The following is an 11,692-nucleotide window of genomic DNA, read 5'->3' as shown; positions in this document are numbered from 1 at the left end:
CATCCCGCAGCCGTCTCCATCATTAATGGGTGAGGAGTGATATACTGTAAGTATTTCTACAGTCTTACCATCCCGCAGCCGTCTCCATCATTAATGGGTGAGGAGTGATATACTGTCAGTCTTTCTACAGTCTTACCAACCCGCAGCCGTCTCCATCATTAATGGGTTTTGAGTGATATACTGTAAGTATTTCTACAGTCTTACCATCCCGCAGCCGTCTCCATCATTAATGCGGTGTGGAGTGATATACTGTAAGTCTTTCTACAGTCTTACCATCCCGCAGCCGTCTCCATAATTAATGGGTGTGGAGTGATATACTGTCAGTCTTTCTACAGTCTTACCATCCCGCAGCCGTCTCCATCATTAATGGGTGAGGAGTGATATACTGTAAGTATTTCTACAGTCTTACCATCACGCAGCCGTCTCCATCATTAATGGGTGAGGAGTGATATATTGTCAGTCTTTCTACAGTCTTACCATCCCGCAGCCGTCTCCATCATTAATGGGTGAGGAGTGATATACTCTAATTATTTCTACAGTCTTACTATCCCGCAGCCGTCTCCATCATTAATGCGGTGTGGAGTGATATACTGTCAGTCTTTCTACAGTCTTACCATCCCGCAGCCGTCTCCTTCATTAATGGGTGAGGAGTGATATACTGTAAGTATTTCTACAGTCTTACCATCCCGCAGCCGTCTCCATAATTAATGCGGTGGGGAGTGATATACTGTCAGTCTTATTACAGTCTTACCATCCACACAGTCGCTTCCATAATTAATGTGTGAAGAGTGATATACTGTAAGTCTTACTACAGTCTTACCATCCACACAGTCGCCTCCATAATTAATGGGTGTGGAGTGATATACTGTCAGTCTTACTACAGTCTTACCATCCACACAGTCGCCTCCATAATTAATGCGGTGTAGAGAGATATACTGTAAGTCTTACTACAGTCTTACCATCCACACAGTCGCCTCCATAATTAATGGGTGTGGAGTGATATACTGTCAGTCTTACTACAGTCTTACTATCCACACAGTCGCTTCCATAATTAATGGGTGAGGAGTGATATACTGTAAGTCTTACCACAGTCTTACCATCCCGCAGCCGTCTCCATCATTAATGGGTGAGGAGTGATATACTGTCAGTCTTTCTACAGTCTTACCACCCCGCAGCCGTCTCCATCATTAATGGGTGAGGAGTGATATACTCTAATTATTTCTACAGTCTTACCATCCCGCAGCCGTCTCCATCATTAATGCGGTGTGGAGTGATATACTGTCAGTCTTTCTAGTCTTACCATCCACACAGCCGTCTCCATCATTAATGGGTGAGGAGTGATATACTGTAAGTATTTCTACAGTCTTACCATCCCGCAGCCGTCTCCATAATTAATGCGGTGTGGAGTGATATACTGTCAGTCTTATTACAGTCTTACCATCCACACAGTCGCTTCCATAATTAATGTGTGAGGAGTGATATACTGTAAGTCTTACTACAGTCTTACCATCCACACAGTCGCCTCCATAATTAATGGGTGAGGAGTGATATACTGTAAGTCTTACTACAGTCTTACCATCCACACAGTCGCCTCCATAATTAATGGGTGTGGAGTGATATACTGTAAGTCTTACTACAGTCTTACCATCCACACAGTCGCCTCCATAATTAATGCGGTGTGGAGAGATATACTGTAAGTCTTACTACAGTCTTACCATCCACACAGTCGCTTCCATAATTAATGTGTGAGGAGTGATATACTGTAAGTCTTACTACAGTCTTACCATCCACACAGTCGCCTCCATAATTAATTGGTGTGGAGTGATATACTGTCAGTCTTACTACAGTCTTACTATCCACACAGTCGCTTCCATAATTAATGGGTGAGGAGTGATATACTGTAAGTCTTACTACAGTCTTACCATCCACACAGTCACCTCCATAATTAATGGATGAGGAGTGATATACTGTAAGTCTTACTACAGTCTTACCATCCACACAGTCACCTCCATAATTAATGGATGAGGAGTGATATACTGTAAGTCTTACTACAGTCTTACCATCCACACAGTCGCCTCCATAATTAATGAGTGTGGAGTGATATACTGTAAGTCTTACTATAGTCTTACCATCCCGCAGCCGTCTCCATAATTAATGGGTGTGGAGTGATATACTGTCAGTCTTTCTACAGTCTTACCATCCCGCAGCCGTCTCCATCATTAATGGGTGAGGGGTGATATACTGTAAGTATTTCTACAGTCTTACCATCCCGCAGCCGTCTCCATCATTAATGGGTGAGGAGTGATATACTGTCAGTCTTTCTACAGTCTTACCAACCCGCAGCCGTCTCCATCATTAATGGGTTTTGAGTGATATACTGTAAGTATTTCTACAGTCTTACCATCCCGCAGCCGTCTCCATCATTAATGCGGTGTGGAGTGATATACTGTAAGTCTTTCTACAGTCTTACCATCCCGCAGCCGTCTCCATAATTAATGGGTGTGGAGTGATATACTGTCAGTCTTTCTACAGTCTTACCATCCCGCAGCCGTCTCCATCATTAATGGGTGAGGAGTGATATACTGTAAGTATTTCTACAGTCTTACCATCCCGCAGCCGTCTCCATCATTAATGGGTGAGGAGTGATATATTGTCAGTCTTTCTACAGTCTTACCATCCCGCAGCCGTCTCCATCATTAATGGGTGAGGAGTGATATACTCTAATTATTTCTACAGTCTTACTATCCCGCAGCCGTCTCCATCATTAATGCGGTGTGGAGTGATATACTGTCAGTCTTTCTACAGTCTTACCATCCCGCAGCCGTCTCCTTCATTAATGGGTGAGGAGTGATATACTGTAAGTATTTCTACAGTCTTACCATCCCGCAGCCGTCTCCATAATTAATGCGGTGTGGAGTGATATACTGTCAGTCTTATTACAGTCTTACCATCCACACACTCGCTTCCATAATTAATGTGTGAAGAGTGATATACTGTAAGTCTTACTACAGTCTTACCATCCACACAGTCGCCTCCATAATTAATGGGTGTGGAGTGATATACTGTAAGTCTTACTACAGTCTTACCATCCACACAGTCGCCTCCATAATTAATGCGGTGTAGAGAGATATACTGTAAGTCTTACTACAGTCTTACCATCCACACAGTCGCCTCCATAATTAATGGGTGTGGAGTGATATACTGTCAGTCTTACTACAGTCTTACTATCCACACAGTCGCTTCCCTAATTAATGGGTGAGGAGTGATATACTGTAAGTCTTACCACAGTCTTACCATCCACACAGTCGCCTCCATAATTAATGGGTGTGGAGTGATATACTGTAAGTCTTACTACAGTCTTACCATCCCGCAGCCGTCTCCATAATTACTGGGTGTGGAGTGATATACTGTAAGTCTTACTATAGTCTTACCATCACGCAGCCGTCTCCATAATTACTGGGTGTGGAGTGATATACTGTCAGTCTTTCTACAGTCTTACTATCCACACAGTCGCTTCCATAATTAATGGGTGTTGAGTGATATACTGTAAGTCTTACTACAGTCTTACCATCCACACAATCGCCTCCATAATTAATGGGTGAGGAGTGATATACTGTAAGTCTTACTACAGTCTTACCATCCTGCAGCCGTCTCCATCATTAATTGGTGTGGAGAGATATACTGTAAGTCTTACTACAGTCTTACCATCCACACAATCGCCTCCATAATTACTGGGTGTGGAGTGATATACTGTAAGTCTTACTACAGTCTTACCATCCACACAGTCGCCTCCATAATTAATGGGTGAGGAGTGATATACTGTAAGTCTTACTACAGTCTTACCATCCACACAGCCGTCTCCATAATTAATGGGTGAGGAGTGATATACTGTAAGTCTTACTACAGTCTTACCATCCACACAGCCGTCTCCATAATTAATGGGTGTGGAGTGATATACTGTAAGTCTTACTACAGTCTTACTATCCAAACAGTTGCCTCTATAATTAATGGGTGTGGAGTGATACACTGTAAGTCTTACTACAGTCTTACCATCCCGCAGCCGTCTCCATAATTAATGGGTGTGGAACGATATACTGTCAGTCTTTCTACAGTCTTACCATCCCGCAGCCGTCTCCATCATTAATGGGTGAGGAGTGATATACTCTAAATATTTCTACAGTCTTACGATCCCGCAGCCGTCTCCATCATTAATGCGGTGTGTAGTGATATACTGTCAGTCTTTCTACAGTCTTACCATCCCGCAGCCGTCTCCATAATTAATGGGTGAGGGGTGATATACTGTAAGTATTTCTACAGTCTTACCATCCCGCAGCCGTCTCCATAATTAATGCGGTGTGGAGTGATATACTGTCAGTCTTTCTACAGTCTTACCATCCCGCAGCCGTCTCCATCATTAATGGGTGAGGAGTGATATATTGTCAGTCTTTCTACAGTCTTACCATCCCGCAGCCGTCTCCATCATTAATGGGTGTGGAGTGATATACTGTAAGTCTTTCTACAGTCTTACCATCCCGCAGCCGTCTCCATAATTAATGCGGTGTGAAGTGATATACTGTCAGTCTTACTACAGTCTTACCATCCCGCAGCCGTCTCCATAATTAATGCGGTGTGAAGTGATATACTGTCAGTCTTACTACAGTCTTACTATCCACACAGTCGCCTCCATAATTAATGGGTGTTGAGTGATACACTGTAAGTCTTACTACAGTCTTACCATCCCGCAGCCGTCTCCATAATTAATGCGGTGTGGAGTGATATACTGTCAGTCTTATTACAGTCTTACCATCCACACAGTCGCTTCCATAATTAATGTGTGAGGAGTGATATACTGTAACTCTTACTACAGTCTTACCATCTACACAGAGGCTTCCATAATTAATGGGTGTGGAGTGATATACTGTAAGTCTTACTACAGTCTTACCATCCACACAGTCTCCTCCATATTAACGCAGTGTGGAGGGATATACTGTAAGTCTTACTACAGTCTCACCATCCACACAGCCGTCTCCATAATTAATGGGTGAGGAGTGATATACTGTAAGTCTTATTACAGTCTTACTATCCACACAGCCGTCTCCATAATTAATGGGTGTGGAGTGATATACTGTAAGTCTTAATACAGTCTCACCATCCACACAGCCGTCTCCATAATTAATGGGTGAGGAGTGATATACTGTAACTCTTACTACAGTCTCACCATCCACACAGCCGTTTCCATAATTAATGGGTGAGGAGAGATATACTGTAAGTCTTACTACAGTCTTACTATCCACACAGCCGTCTCCATAATTAATGGGTGAGGAGTGATATACTGTAAGTCTTACTACAGTCTTATCATCCACACAGTCGCCTCCATAATTAATGGGTGTGGAGAGATATACTGTAAGTCTTACTACAGTCTTACCATCCACACAATCGCCTCCATAATTAATGGGTGAGGAGTGATATACTGTAAGTCTTACTACAGTCTTACCATCCTGCAGCCGTCTCCATCATAAATGGGTGAGGAGTGATATACTGTAAGTCTTTCTACAGTCTTACCATCCCACAGCCGTCTCCATAATTAATGGGTGTGGAGTGATATACTGTCAGTCTTACAACAGTCTTACTATCCACACAGTCGCCTCCATAATTAATGGGTGTTGAGTGATATACTGTAAGTCTTACTACAGTCTTACGATCCCGCAGCCGTCTCCATAATTAATGGGTGTGGAGTGATATACTGTCAGTCTCACTACAGTCTTACCTTCCACACAGCCGTCTCCATAATTAATGGGTGAGGAGTGATATACTGTAAGTCTTACTACAGTCTTACTATCCAAACAGTTGCCTCTATAATTAATGGGTGTGGAGTGATACACTGTAAGTCTTACTACAGTCTTACCATCCCGCAGCCGTCTCCATAATTAATGCGGTGTCGATTGATATACTGTCAGTCTTATTACAGTCTTACTATCCACACAGTCGCTTCCATAATTAATGTGTGAGGAGTGATATACTGTAAGTCTTACTACAGTCTTACCATCCCGCAGCCGTCTCCATAATTAATGGGTGTGGAACGATATACTGTCAGTCTTTCTACAGTCTTACCATCCCGCAGCCGTCTCCATCATTAATGGGTTTTGAGTGATATACTGTAAGTATTTCTACAGTCTTACCATCCCGCAGCCGTCTCCATCATTAATGGGTGAGGAGTGATATACTGTCAGTCTTTCTACAGTCTTACCAACCCGCAGCCGTCTCCATCATTAATGGGTGAGGAGTGATATACTCTAAATATTTCTACAGTCTTACCATCCCGCAGCCGTCTCCATCATTAATGCGGTGTGGAGTGATATACTGTCAGTCTTTCTACAGTCTTACCATCCCGCAGCCGTCTCCATAATTAATGGGTGAGGGGTGATATACTGTAAGTATTTCTACAGTCTTACCATCCCGCAGCCGTCTCCATAATTAATGCGGTGTGGAGTGATATACTGTCAGTCTTTCTACAGTCTTACCATCCCGCAGCCGTCTCCATCAATAATGGGTGAGGAGTGATATATTGTCAGTCTTTCTACAGTCTTACCATCCCGCAGCCGTCTCCATCATTAATGGGTGTGGAGTGATATACTGTAAGTCTTTCTACAGTCTTACCATCCCGCAGCCGTCTCCATAATTAATGCGGTGTGAAGTGATATACTGTCAGTCTTACTACAGTCTTACTATCCACACAGTCGCCTCCATAATTAATGGGTGTTGAGTGATATACTGTAAGTCTTACTACGGTCTTACCATCCACACAGCCGTCTCCATAATTAATGGGTGAGGAGTGATATACTGTAAGTCTTACTACAGTCTTACTATCCAAACAGTTGCCTCTATAATTAATGGGTGTGGAGTGATACACTGTAAGTCTTACTACAGTCTTACCATCCCGCAGCCGTCTCCATAATTAATGCGGTGTGGAGTGATATACTGTCAGTCTTATTACAGTCTTACCATCCACACAGTCGCTTCCATAATTAATGTGTGAGGAGTGATATACTGTAAGTCTTACTACAGTCTTACCATCTACACAGAGGCTTCCATAATTAATGGGTGTGGAGTGATATACTGTAAGTCTTACTACAGTCTTACTATCCACACAGTCTCCTCCATATTAACGCAGTGTGGAGTGATATACTGTAAGTCTTACTACAGTCTCACCATCCACACAGCCGTCTCCATAATTAATGGGTGAGGAGTGATATACTGTAAGTCTTACTACAGTCTTACCATCCACACAGTCGCCTCCATAATTAATGGGTGTGGAGTGATATACTGTAAGTCTTACTACAGTCTTACTATCCACACAATCGCCTCCATAATTAATGGGTGTGGAGTGATATACTGTAAGTCTTACTACAGTCTTACCATCCAAACAGTCGCCTCCATAATTAATGGGTGTGGAGTGATATACTGTAAGTCTTACTACAGTCTTAAGATCCCGCAGCCATCTCCATAATTAATGGGTGTGGAGTGATATACTGTCAGTCTTTCTACAGTCTTACCATCCCGCAGCCGTCTCCATCATTAATGGGTGAGGAGTGATATACTGTAAGTATTTCTACAGTCTTACCATCCCGCAGCCGTCTCCATCATTAATGGGTGAGGAGTGATATACTGTCAGTCTTTCTACAGTCTTACCATCCCGCAGCCGTCTCCATCATTAATGGGTGAGGAGTGATATACTGTAAGTATTTCTACAGTCTTACCATCCCGCAGCCGTCTCCATCATTAATGCGGTGTGGAGTGATATACTGTCAGTCTTTCTGCAGTCTTACCATCCCGCAGCCGTCTCCATCATTAATGGGTGAGGAGTGATATACTGTAAGTATTTCTACTGTCTTACCATCCCGCAGCCGTCTCCATCATTAATGCGGTGTGGAGTGATATACTGTCAGTCTTTCTACAGTCTTACCATCCCGCAGCCGTCTCCATCATTAATGGGTGAGGAGTGATATACTGTAAGTTTTTCTACAGTCTTACCATCCCGCAGCCGTCTCCATCATTAATGCGGTGTGGAGTGATATACTGTAAGTCTTACTACAGTCTTACCGTCCACACAGTCTCCTCCATATTAATGCAGTGTGGAGTGATATCCTGTCAGTCTTACTACAGTCTTACTATCCACACAGCCGTCTCCATAATTAATGGGTGTGGAGTGATATACTGTAAGTCTTAATACAGTCTCACCATCCACACAGCCGTCTCCATAATTAATGGGTGAGGAGTGATATACTGTAACTCTTACTACAGTCTCACCATCCACACAGCCGTCTCCATAATTAATGGGTGAGGAGAGATATACTGTAAGTCTTACTACAGTCTTACTATCCACACAGCCGTCTCCATAATTAATGGGTGTGGAGTGATATACTGTCAGTCTTACTACAGTCTTACTATCCACACAGTCGCCTCCATAATTAATGGGTGTGGAGTGATATACTGTAAGTCTTACTACAGTCTTGCCATCCACACAGCCGAGAGGTGTGGAGTGATATACTGTAAGTCTTACTACAGTCTTACCATCCACACAGCCGAGAGGTGTGGAGTGATATACTGTAAGTCTTACTACCGTCTTACCATCCCGCAGCCGTCTCCATAATTAATGCGGTGTGGAGTGATATACTGTAAGTCTTACTACAGTCTTACCATCCACACAGTCGCCTGCATAATTAATGGGTGTGGAGTGATATACTGTAAGTCTTACTACAGTCTTACCATCCACACAGTCGCCTCCATAATTAATGGGTGTGGATTGATATACTGTAAGTCTTACTACAGTCTTAGATACCATCTATCCAGCCGTCAAGCTAATATAATGAATCGCCAGGCAATAATCTAATGGGACACGGAAAAGTAAACCACGAAGACGTCACGACACTATTCACTCAGCCGCTGACTTAGTGATGAAATGTCGGGTTGTCGCGCTAGTCAATCGTGCCTGCTTATTTTGCTTTTAGTACATTAGACCAGGGATCGAAGTCAGTCCCAACAATTGCAAATGCGCATACATATTTTAACATGGGGAAAATGGACAAAGTTTTACAACTATACTCTTCAAAAAAAAGAAACTTGACATAGATGTAAAACCACTTTTTGCCAAATATCTTAAAGAATTACATTAAATGAGAACCAAATAAGTCAAACAGAAAGATGATGTGTTAATAATTCGCGAAAACACATGCAAAGCACATAAACGAAGCGTTTGGGGATCAATTTTACAGCTTCATGCAAACGCACAGGATCCTGCATTTAGGTACGCAGCGCTCCCCCCCCCCCCCCCCCCCCCCCCACCCCCACACACACACACATACACACACACCTCCCCCACCCCCACCCCGCTGACTGAATGGGTTTAAAAATCCACATCAACGGCTGTTCAAACAGTCCTTATAACGGCAGTAGAGGCGGTGGCAGAATGCCAAGACTGAATGCAGCTCAACGGAACAACGCCATTGGGAGATTTCAAGCTGGAGCAACTCAGCAAGAAGTGGCCATGCACTGTGGCGTATCTCCGCACTGTTGACCCGATACAACAACACCAACAAAGTTGACGACAGACCAAAGTCAGGAAGACCAAGGGTGACAACCCAAGCACAAGATCGATACATCCGGCTGCGACACCTCCGAGACCGCACTACCACAGCAACGTCTACAACCACACAGATCCCTGGGGTACGCAGAATATCAGATCAAACGGTACGCAACACGCTGAGGGCGGTCACTGTCGTAGGACGCCTCTCGGGCATGTGGCAGGTGCATTGACAGGTGTGCGTTACAGAAACTTGATCCTACAGCCTTACGTTCTTCCTCACGTCAACGTTCATGGCGGACAGTTCCAGCGGACAACGCTCGACCGCATATTGCACGTGTTTGTCAGGACTTCTTACAGCACAACAACATCCAGACATTACCGTAGCCAGCCCGGTCACCAGATTTGTCCCCGATTAAGCAACTGTGGGACGAGTTGGATCGACGCGTTCGCAGAAGGAATCCACCGCCTTAAACACTTCCGGCGCTTCTTGATGCATTTCAACATGAATGGCAGCACATCCAACAGCATGTTATTGACAACTTGATTGCATCTATGGGTCGTCGATTTCAAGCGGTGATTGATGCACGTGGTGGGCACAACCGATACTGACATTTTCTGTACCCCTGTGACATTAACTGTATAGTGTACGTGTGTCTGTCCAGGTGACACGATTAATGTTTTGAACATTGTGTACATTGATCTTCAAACAGTGTTTCAATTATCGTTTCTGTGTCCTATTTTGAAACAATCGCATTATATTACAACACCAGCCTCACAACCAAACACCTGCTTCACGACAAAACACCTGCCTCGCTACCATTCATCCCCTTCATGACCAAACACCTGCCTCGCTACCATTCATCCCCTTCACGACCAAACACCTGCCTCGCTACCATTCATCCCCTTCACGACAAAACACCTGCCTCGCTACCATTCATCCCCTTCACGACAAAACACCTGCCTCGCTACCATTCATCCCCTTCACGACCAAACACCTGCCTCGCTACCATTCATCCCCTTCACGACCAAACACCTGCCTCGCTACCATTAATCCCCTTCACGACCAAACACCTGCCTCGCTACCATTCATCCCCTTCACGACCAAACATCTGCCTCGCTACCATTCATCCCCTTCACGACCAAACACCTGCCTCGCTACCATTCATCCCCTTCACTACTAAACACTTGCCTCTACCAAACACCCCGTTCACTACCAAACACCTGCCTCTCTAGGAAACACCCCCTTCACTACCAAACACCCCCTTCACTACCAAACACCCCCTCACTACCAAATACTTACCACTCTACCAAACACCTGCCTCACTGCCATACACCCGCCTCACTACCAAACACCTGCCTCACTACTCGTGATTTAAATGCTGACACGATTAATAGACACATATCAGATAGATACATTGTTAGGCCTACCTTTAGAATACAGGACCACACACTATTCAAACATGTCACAACACCCTATGAGGTAACTTTTTGTTGCCAGTCACATCGGATGCCCTGTGAAGTCAGGGGTCATCGAATGTGCATAAGCTCCCCCTAGCGATCTATCAGCTCTGCACGCAATGTCCTTGAATAACACCAAAGATGATGAGAGTTTCAAATATTTATTTTCTAAATATAGCCTGCGGCGTCGCTTTTTATAGCAAGCGCTAGTTTATGAAAGTACTTTAATTTTCAATTTATTATTATTTCGTTTTGTTTCGTAATTCAAGTGGCTAAAATTATCGTAAATGGGAATTAATATACATATACTATTTTCAGATTCCTTAATTTTCATTATTATGCACAGGAATGCAGGTTTTTAGGTATATTGGTGCTGAACACATCCAAATGTCGACTGTGTTAGGGTAGGCTAACTCCGTCCTTAGCCCTTGGATCTACTCTACCATCTATCACCCCTTTACTATCATTAGGGTTAGGTACCCTTTTAGTGGCTGTTATAGATTCAATAGCGGCTCATACTATTCTTCCAAAATAATGTCGAGTTAGCACGGGGTAATGGTTTAGTGAGGAATATTTTGGCTTCTGAAAACCGTCCTGAGACATTCACACAGGCCCCTTTCACCTGCTACATTTATTCAATGCTAATTCAAA

Source organism: Haliotis rufescens, unplaced genomic scaffold (assembly GCF_023055435.1).
Source record: "Haliotis rufescens isolate VD_foot unplaced genomic scaffold, xgHalRufe1.0.p SCAF_88, whole genome shotgun sequence".
NCBI classification, from domain to species: Eukaryota; Metazoa; Mollusca; class Gastropoda; order Lepetellida; family Haliotidae; genus Haliotis; species Haliotis rufescens.
Note: the sequence above shows the minus strand (reverse complement) of the source record.